This window comes from Adiantum capillus-veneris, chromosome 4 (genome assembly GCF_014529385.1).
Source record: "Adiantum capillus-veneris isolate H3 chromosome 4, ASM1452938v2, whole genome shotgun sequence".
Classification (NCBI taxonomy): domain Eukaryota; kingdom Viridiplantae; phylum Streptophyta; class Polypodiopsida; order Polypodiales; family Pteridaceae; genus Adiantum; species Adiantum capillus-veneris.
In genome coordinates this window covers 88,230,690-88,241,357 of record NC_140934.1, presented here as the reverse complement: position 1 = coordinate 88,241,357, position 10,668 = coordinate 88,230,690, and the positions used below count along the sequence as shown (strand labels likewise).

The following is a 10,668-nucleotide window of genomic DNA, read 5'->3' as shown; positions in this document are numbered from 1 at the left end:
ATGTGGCGTCGGAATTTAAGTGACCTCTTCTAGTGCCTATGGATATTATACGACCTTTATGGATTTGATATCAGCAAAGACTTGGTTTTTGACATCATGCACATCCTTGCATTAAACTTGTTTAAGAAGTACATAAAGAGCCTCTTTGATGGATCAACAAAAGAAACTTATAGATGCATGTACACTAGAGACTACTTTAATAGTTCCAAAATCCTACAAACATCAAGGGCGATGGCCTTCCATAACACCCAGCCAGCATTGAGGAGCGCCAAAAATTTGTTATGTGGTGTTTACCCCATGTTTTGAATATTGTGAAAAGTATTCGGAACGAGTTGAAGGACCTTGGAATGCTCTTAATAGATACTGCTCATATCTTCTATAATTACACAAGAACTCATGGATGGTCACAAGAGGAGTTGAAAGTCACGCGTATGTTGCTAATGTCTTGGTAGATTTTATCGGAGGAAAGTCAAGGGCCCAATGCTTCTCCGTTAGAGCATGTTGCATGTAGGCCTCTAAACCCGTCACAATGCTAGTAGCTCGTGCATTTTTTGTGTAAACATGCTTGTAGGAAATGCAGAGATGTTGGATGACATATTGTGTCATGGAGGGCATGATGGTATTTGGTGCTATCGAAATGAAAGAAGCATAAGTGGATTCTTCGCTATACAAATAACCAACAAAGCAAATGAGATAACGTATGCTCATTATCATAGTAGGGTTTTGTTTACAAAAATGAGGCAAAGTATAAAGATGGAAGAAGATGGCTTGCAGCCATAAGAAAGACTTTTATTATCTTTGTATACATGTTTACAAAGGCCTGAGGGTATTCTACTTGATAGAGATCTTGGCACTTCTTGTGAGGAATGGCATAAAGAAGGTATCCTGGTTGCCACTTCTGAGAAGGTCACTCTAGATCTTTTTCACATTTATGAAATTCTACAACCTTGTTCTTGTAAGGAGCTTTTGGATTCAAAGGGAGTGCTAGTGGGTGCGCACAAAAGAGCAAATTCAGGTGTATGGTTGATTTTGAGAGGACGTACCTTAAGTCTTTTTGGAGATCTGATCAACTAACCAATGAGTTGGTTTCTTTTACCAAGGCTTTTTTGAAGGGAGACAAGTATAAAGTCCAAGAGAGTGTGATAGCCGTTTGCAACTAGGTAGAAGGTAACGGCTTATGTAAAATAAAGGAGTTCTTTTCTCATGAAAATCGTGGCAGCATTGAGGTATTTTTTGTTGGTAGCTTTTCCAACAATGGTGTAGGCTTGAATGATCTACCAATAAATGAAGTCATGGGTATGAAAGTAATCTCAGCACTACAACTCCAGAGTGAATGCTTGAAAATAATGCCTATTTCCCACATAAAGCATAAATGTTTTCTTCTACCCTATGGTCAAAGTGGAGACAATGTGGTCTATGAAATGCAAGACCTTGGAGTGCAAAAGCGTTTGATAGAGCTTGGATATCTTGGCTGCCTCCCGCCATAGATAGAACGTAGTGACATTGTTATGGTAAAGCTACATGGTGATGCTTCTAATCTTCAACATGAGGTTGTATGAGATTTTTTCCATCAATCTCACAAAGTGAAGCTGGGAGTAATGTCTCAAGTGACAAGAGATGAATGGGAGGTTGTGAGAGAGGAAGACACATGGAGATATTGGAGCACATGTTTAAAGGTATTGTGTGGCTAGACTCCGATAGAAATGGTCTACGACAATGGGGCGGATGATACACTTAGCAAAGGGATCCGATTCAAACATGAAGACCCCTAAAATTTGCGAGTATGATCTTTTTCACTGAATGGTTCATAGATAACACATGTACGCATGTTTTATATTTCATTTTAAATTATAAGTGCCTTACAATGACGAAATGTGAAGAAGGCATACATGTTGTGAATATTATGTACAGTTTAAGTAAAATAACCACATAAAAATGCTTCTTCTTGTTCCATTGCTTGAAGTAAAAGGCTCATGCTAGCATAAAATTTAAATTTGGTTCATTCTTAGCTTGTAGGTTTTGCAGGGTCGTTTACTTTTTTAGATACCTCCACTATGGAAGCATATTGTGAAAATACTGCAACCTACTTCAGATGTCTCAGCAAGAAGATCATGAAACCGAGGTCCGCCGACCCAAATGCTTGAACAGTGAGTTGCTATGTTCCTTTTGTAACTTAACTTTAAGTTTCTCCTTTTTATCCTAGGGATTGCATTGTTGATGTAGCATTCCTATCTATGCTCCTAATCTTTTTTGTGCTAGTACAAGTAAAACCTGTACTTTATAATGCAAAAAATGCTATTTATCTTCTTTGAAATTAGACCGCATCTATGGGGCCAAATGGGCAAAAGCATGGAAACAATGGGGTTGAAAATCCCTTTGAATGACCAACATGCGGACAAAAACATGGATGACACCTCGCCGAAGAAGCCACAGACAAAGCCAGTACTAGTGAATAAGGTGGGTGACTATTGTGAAGGAGAAAAAGGAAACACCACCTTACCACTTGAGTACAAAGGAGTAAATACGATTTCCATATTAGATAGTGGGGCAGGAATTGCCATTGCAACCAAAGAAATATGGAAAAAATGGGGAAAGCCTGCTCCTACAAAAACTCGAATGAAACTACAATTAGCGGATGGATATGTGGAGAAACCGATAGGAATATTAGAACAAATCATTATATCCTCGTGTGGCATAGAGTATGAGCACACCTTTGCCATAATGAATTTTGACAAGAGCAGCAACTTTGATATCATATTGGGCAGACCATTCATGCGTTAGATCGAAATGGTATAAGACTGGGGCTATGACTATATCTACCTCAGACACAAAGAGGTCACTACAAAAATTAGTGTCAAAGATCATAGTTATAGACATATAGAGAAAACCCCGGGGGGAGAATTAAACTCCACAACTGATTTTGAAAGCAAAGCACATATTTGGATATACAGAGCTCCTGAGAGTGTAAGTATGAGGAAGGAGGATTGTATTCTCGATCGACGTATGGAGGACACACACTATATTCCAGAACCATTTCTAGAGGAGTTATTTGAACCTTTTGGATGGGGTCAAATCCTTGCCACTCTTGATCTCTGCGTAAATGAGGTGACCAACACCAAATTTTGTGATGAAGATGGCTATGATATAACTCCTTGTTTACGATAAAGGTGTTGAAAGAAGCTAATGAAGTTTGTGAGTGTGAAAGCGAAAATGGTGATACGGATGGCTACGCCTTGGAGCATGAGGATAAAGTGAGAATGAAGGAAGCAGAACAATCATGAGAATATGTCATCATTGACATACCTGAAGAATCAACAAAATCTGTTACAAAGAAGTCGACTCCAGAAAAAGCACAATTGAAAGCAGATGAAGGAGAAAAGTTTCCAAGTTCAATGTCAAATGTTCAACAAACACAAGATCAAGAGAAGAACATGGATAAGGAAGAAGATCGATTGTCTCCTACGACGATCAAATTCAGCATATGCGGAGAAACAGGACTGAAAATCACATGTTCAGCTATGATATATCCAAAAGTAACAAAGAATCTGATATCTTATAATACATGCATAATGATGGGTAAGCCGCCAATCATCGAGCTAGAGGAGATTGTGTACACAAGTTCAAAAATTTCAATTCCTAGCTTTGGCATGACAGAAGTCGTACTCAAATTGAGTACCGAGAAATATAAAGATACTTTCTACATAATTGACTCCCATCATATCAGAGAGACTTGGATCCTGACAAAAAGTTGGCGGAACATCTTCTTTTGACAGCAGTCAAAAGCTTCAACAGCAACAATGGTAAGACTTCATAAAGATTCTCAAATCCATGAAGAGAAGAAATTGCCAACCATCATGGGAAAAGGTAAACACTAAATTATATCAATCTCGCAAGACAACGTTACCTTCAATGAACCTCCATCAAACTTCCTGTGAAGCCTCTACATCAAGTGCCAAACCATCAACAATGCAATGGAAACCGAAACAAAAAGTCTATCAACCAAAGTTTCCATCACACCAAAGCATTAGGAAGAAGCCGAAGAGAATCAACCAAGTGCTAGTAACCAAAGAGTACATCTAAGTCAAAGACCCAGTTTGGATACAACAAAACACCAGTTCAACATCAACAAAAAAAAGTGACAGGGTGGGTAGCATCAAATGAGTCAATCACTCATCAGGGCTACTTCCAAGGAAACGCTAATGTTTGAGCCAAAAAGCCTAAAATAACAGCCCGCACCTATCCATTTCAATCACTGAGCTCTACAAAGAACAAGACGTGCTATAAAAAATACAAAAACTACTATAGGAGGAGAAAGAACAACCACAATAGGCAAAAGACAATATCAAAGTAGCAAACAATGCGACAAGTTTGGGTACCAAAGTCAGACCTTGGCGAAACTACCCAACACAAACAGGTGGAGCAACGAATGATTCCAGTGAAGTTACTCAAAGCACAAGGATTTTATGAAGGTAACACTCAAATATGGTTGCCAAAAATTGTAACTCCTTCTCCTTGTGAGAAAACCTGTACATTTTTGCATTATAAAGTACATGTTTTACTTCTACTCAGCACTACCATCTTTTTGGTTTCTAATTGATTTCCATAAGGATTGTGGCCACGGTTCTTCTACCTCCGTAATAGGAATCACTGCTTGTGAGTCCACCCCATCTGTGGTATTGGCTACTTCCCTTATATCTAAAGGTGCCTCAACTCCTAGCTCTTCCTGGTCTGTATTTACAATACCATGGATCTCCATTTCCTGGATTTTTTCGTGGATTAGCACCTCCATTTTTGGAGCATCTAGAACTGGTTCGATAAGATCTTGGGCCTTTTGGATGAGCTCGTTGCACATTTGCAACCTCTCTTTTTCATACCCTCGATGAGGATATGTCAACCATCTATCCTCTTGATTTGGTTGGTCTTTAACCTAGCATCATTAGCTTTCAAGATCGCATCCAAAGGCTCACAGACTTTGTTGACCAAGACTGAACCTCCCGAGTTAGTCTTTGACTCTTTAGGTCCCTTTGAATTTTTCTTGCTTTGTTGCTTTCGTCTAAGCTGTTCTTTTGTTTGATTTAGTTCAATATCCAAAGCAGCTTTCTCCTGTAGCCTCTTTGCTTTCCATGATTTTCTTCCTGTTCTGATCAATATGTTTTTTATTTTTGTTTGAGCAGGCAATGTGGCTTCCTCAGCTGGTTTGTTTTTGGCAGCTTCTTGAGCTTGAGCTTGAATCATCACGTTTAAAGAAATGGCGGGTTCTACCTCGAATCCGCTTGAAGAAGGCATCACGCCTACAACATTCATTGTTGCTTTCCCTTTGTAGTCTGGATTTTTACCATAGTGTTGGCGTAGATGGTCTCTTCCACAACGTTCACAGAATACAAATAATTCTATTTGTGGACCCTTGTTTGGACAAATTCATGCCCAATGATCACCTCCACACTCATAGCATGGACCTTCTTGTTTCATAGCTGGTGATCCAGCCAATAGTTGTTCTTGCCTTTTGAGGATGTTCTTTGAACCATACTTTTGATGCTTGGCTATGAACATGAGCATATCCGCATCCATGGAGTACTGGTTTTTCACGGGTTGTGACACATGCATTGGCTCACTGTAGTTCAATACTGCTCTACCATCATTCAGAAGATGCAGTTGTTGCCCTAGCATTTGTTGCGATGATCCCCTCTACAAGTATTACATCTTTTCAATTGAGGCTTGAGGCTTGAGTATTGTTTGAAGCAAAGCAGAGCTTCCTTCACTTTTTCATCCTTTTTTTGTTTGAATGCGTAGATTTGGGACACTATGTTGTGTTTGATCCCCCTTTTTGAGAACTCCTCTACAAATTCACATAAGAGTTGTGCTATGTTTGGAAATTCATCCCTATTCAATGGTTGGAACCAAGTCAAGGCTGTTCCTTCTAATGTCAACCCAAATCCCTCATAAAGAGTATGAAAATCCGCAATCTGTTCAGATCTCAAAACTTGTTTGAAGAGTGAGACATGAGCATATGGATCCTTCAACCCATCGTATTTTGTTTTGACACATTGAGCCACTTGATATGGTCTTAATGGTTGTGGTTCAACCACCAATCTAACCAATTTGTGGTCTCTTGGAAAGATGTCTCTCGCTCTCTCCTCTCGTCTTGGAGAGAATCCCTGTGGAATCCTCTCTGATGTGTACTCTGGCATCGTTTTTGGTTGAAAGTAAGTAGAGATTGGAGTACCCTTGTATGTGTATCGTTCTAAGTCAATCGGATCAACAAGTATATACTCACATCCATACTTATCTACCATCAAAACTTGTACTTCATTGGCATCTGTATACGTGAACGCATAAAGATTCTTATGGGTGGTCAACTCTCTAGCATAGGGCTCTACACACTTGTAGAAGATATATTGGTCCCCATTTGTGAACCTATATAAGCCCTCATAAGCGTAATCCGTAAGAACTCACATGGCTTCATTGGTTCTAATGAATCTCACGTTTGATTTGTTGATCAGAGGATGCTTATCCTCTAGGTATTCTCCCAATCCCCCTGTTGTCAATATTGCAACGTTTTTCATGTGTCTGAGTGGAGTAGAGAACCTTGGTGATGGATGATTTGTCATTATTTAGGCTAGTCTCTTACAAGCCCACTTTGGCTTAGTGCAACTTATCCCTTTTTGCCCCTGATCAGGTCTCTCAAAAGTCAAGAATTTGTGTCTTTTTTGGTTTCTGGAAATTGGTCTTGGGATACCCTAAAAGTTTGGAATTAGGAAACCTGGTGTGTGCTATTGCCCACAAGCTATCTTCCTAGCTATACCTGACTCAATTTGGAGTGGTCCATCGAAAGTTAGAGCAATTTTGGTGAACTGTACTTGAAACAACACTCAAAACAGTTTCATGACCAGAACACCGGAACATTGGCTTGTATCTTGGTCTCTAGAAGATATTTTTAGCTCAAACTTGAGATTTGAGATGTACTCAAGTATTTCTACAAGATCATCAAGTCAGATACCCCCACTATGCTGGAGTACATGGATCGCGATCCATGTTCCTCTGACAAAAAACATTTCTCCAAATTTTCCCAAATTTTGTCTGTGTAGACAAGGTCATGTGCAGGCTCTGTGCAAATTTTCATCAAATTCTATGGTTGAGGTACATGGATCGCGATCCATGTTCAACCACATTTGGACTTGATCTCTTGGCAGCTTATTACACTTTATGTCCATAAGCTAAATCTCAAATCTTTTTGGATTTGGACTTGGTTTAATATGTCAAATGCCCAATACAAGGTTTGCACTGCGATTTTTAGTTTGTCACCTGTTTTTCTCCCTTTTGACCCAAATTTGCTCAACTTTTTCCAAAACTGGACTTGGAGATATGTTTCTTATGTGTGCCCTACTGATTTGGAAAATTTCACGTCAAGCTGTCACTATGGGTACATGGATCGCGATCCATGTTTGAAGCCCAAATTGACTTCTCTTGGTACCATCAGATTTAGCATGATTAGTAGGTCATATGGTATCAATTTTTTTGAAAATGGACCTCTGGATTGAAAATCAGGTCAGTTCTAACACTTTGTCAGAGTACTTGGCATTTTTGAGCTTCTGGTCTAGTTTCTGGTATCCAAATTCAGTTTTGAAAACACCATTAGACTCCCTGTGATGTCCTCTAGCTATGGTGCAAGTTTGGTATCAGTCTCTGACAAAGAAACATGGATCGTGATCCATGTACCTATGTGTCAGAAAGTACTAAGACTTGGCACACAGCTTGTCCTTGGTCCACTGATCCCTGCTATATGGTTTCTATGTGATTTGGACTTGTTTAGGTTAGGCAAAAGTCAATTCACAAGTCTGTTTTAGGGTTTTCACCTTGAATTGTTTTTAACAAAACTCCTTTGGAGACTTTTGTTCACAATGGTCTCTACTATAGGTTGGAAAAGTTTCTGTCCAAAAATTTCTCAAGGGTACATGGATCGCGATCCATGTTCCACCACTATTGGATCTAAATCTTTGGTGTGCTGATAGCTTGTGATGTTTGTAGCTTGCATCACAAATCTTTTTGACTTTGGATCAATTTTGCCCAACCAAAACTGACTTCTACAGCTGTTGTGGCAGTTTAGAGAATGTCTTATTTTTTGCTCTTTTGACCACTTTTCACAACTTTTTTGCATATAGTTCTTTTGGAAAAGTTGTTTGTCTATGTCTCAGCTACCTACTGCTCAAATCTCAATTTAAAAAAAAAATCAATTTTTTTTGGCTTGTATGTGGATCGCGGTCCATGTTTTGAAGTCAAATTGACTTTTCTTGGTACCATTAGTATGAACATGTTTACTAGATGCTATGGTATCAAAGTTTTCGGATTTGGATCATTTTTTGTCATTCAAAAGCAAGTTTTTCTGTCTGTCCTATGGTTTTTGACTAATTTGTGTATTTGGCTATTTTGACCAACTTTTTTCAATTTTTTGACATGGTCCCTTTTGGCAAAGTTGTTCCAAATGATATCAAGGATGTACTTGTCAAATATCAGCCCCAAATGTCAAAAAGGTACATGGATCATGATCCATGTTTGGTAGCATTTTTTTCATGATTTTTTTTTGCTGGTTCTCTATGCCCTGTAGAAGCCAAATCTCAAACCTTTTTGAATTTGGATCCCAAATTTTTTGTCTCTATTTCCTGTTTTGTTGTTTTTGCCTAATAGCTAATTCTGATGTGATTTTTGAGTTTTTCTTTCAAGCCAACTTGATGAGAGAAATGGCCCACTGATGCTCACTATAATTGGTCACTTTTTTCCAAAATTGGTCTCTGAGGTACATGGATCGTGATCCATGTTCCTCCATAGATCCTTGTTAGACTTTCCAGATTGCTTCTAGAGAGTATGCAGACGCCATTCATCCACAAATTTTTGAATATGGATCACTTTTGAGGTCTCTACCATCAAATTTTTAGAATTTTAGAGTTATGGTCATTTTTGCCAAACTATGGTTTTTACCCATTTTTCCTTCAATCTTTTAGCCCAAATTTGATGGTTGTAGTTTCTACTTACCCTACTCCTAAGTATTGAAATGAAACATGAAACAAAAACTAACAGAACATTACAAAATAAAGTCAAAACAAAAAACAGTAAAGCACTCTCAAAGCATAGAGAAAATCAGAGAGTGAAATGCTTTTGGCTATCTCACCCACAACCCTCTTTAATTCTCAAGAGTAGATCTAGCAAGTCCTCGACTTCTAGAATCTACCAAGCACTAAACCCCGTGTCTAGCTACTTCACTGCTAAAGTGTAAATGGAATGGAAGGAAAAATATTTGGAAAAGAACTCTCTAAATACACACTAAGTCACTCACCATCTAAGGATCGTATCCTCGACAACGACGCCAATGTTAGCAGGTCACCGCTGCAGGTCACCTTGATGCATGTGTGCAGCATAGGTTTTTGGTACTAACATAATGTCAATACTCAGAGAAGTGACTCGGACGGGGCACAGGGACTCTTTGAGATCCTCAATCTCAAGAAGTGAACCTTAACAAACAAACACAACAACTCTACAAGCAAACCAACACTCAATGATCAGGGAAATCTACCTATGTCCATTCTCACAACTCTAGGTCATCACGCCATTTCGGCACTCGAACGGACTCAAAATGTAACGAAACTTTAGGAGGAGGTCTACGACACCTAGGGACACTATCCTAGCAAGTCTGGTCGCAATTCAACAAGGTATCAAAATCACAATCCATCATGAAAAATGTCCTAAAAATTGTAACAAATTAGTCTACTAAGGTCACCCTATGGTCTAGGAACACTCTCCTATGGTCAAAACAACTAAATACAGTGATTTAAGCACTCAAATTTGAAGATTAGGCTCACTAACGTGTAGTCATGAACCTCAAAAAACTGAAAATGCTTACACTTAATTTAAAGAGCAAAGAGAGAGGAACACAATGCAAGTTTCCCTCTAGTCTAGTGAGAGATCCTATGGACCTAGGACCACAGGGTGCCAATGCATAAGCTCAAGGACCGTAGGTTTCTCTCTATAGGGATACCATAGTGCATATGTTGGCATCCTTGAATGGTTCAAATGCTCTTTGAGATGTTCTACATTGATCACTAGGCCATTTTCTACCCTTACGGCCATGGGTTCCTCTCTAGTCTTATGTGAGACCCTATGATCTTATGTCTATAGGGTACCAATGTATAAGCTCAATGGTGCAAAGACTCTTTGAGAGCTTCTACATTGGCACCTAGTCCACCCTATGACCCTAGGGCCATAGAGTGCCTTTTAGTATGATGTACGATCCTATGAACTCAGGGCCATAGGTTCCAATGGATAAGTTAAAGGGCCATAGGTTATTTCCATATATTTTCATGAGAGATGCTATGGACATAGGGCCACAGGGTGGTAGTGCATAAGCTAAAGGGCCATAGGTTTCTCTCTAGTGAAAATAGAGATCCTATGGTCCTAGGGCCATAGAGCTACTATAGTGCATATATTCCTCTCTGGTATCGGATATGAGACTCTATGGCCTTAGGGCCATAGGATACCAATGTATAAGGTTATAGGCCCAAAGTCTCTTTAAGAGCTTATACATTAACACCTAGTTCACCCTATGACCCTAGAGCCAAAGAGTGCCCTCTAGTATGATGTGAGCTTGTACATTGGTACCCTATGGTCCTAGGGCCATAG

The 10,668-nt window shown here is 39.2% G+C and overlaps 1 pseudogene; it reads left to right on the top strand.

Moving 5' to 3' along the window:
* Nucleotides 1–281: 281 nt before the first annotated feature.
* On the top strand, nt 282–1,691 carry LOC147459559 (uncharacterized; annotated as a pseudogene).
* The last annotated feature ends 8,977 nt before the right edge of the window (nt 1,692–10,668 follow it).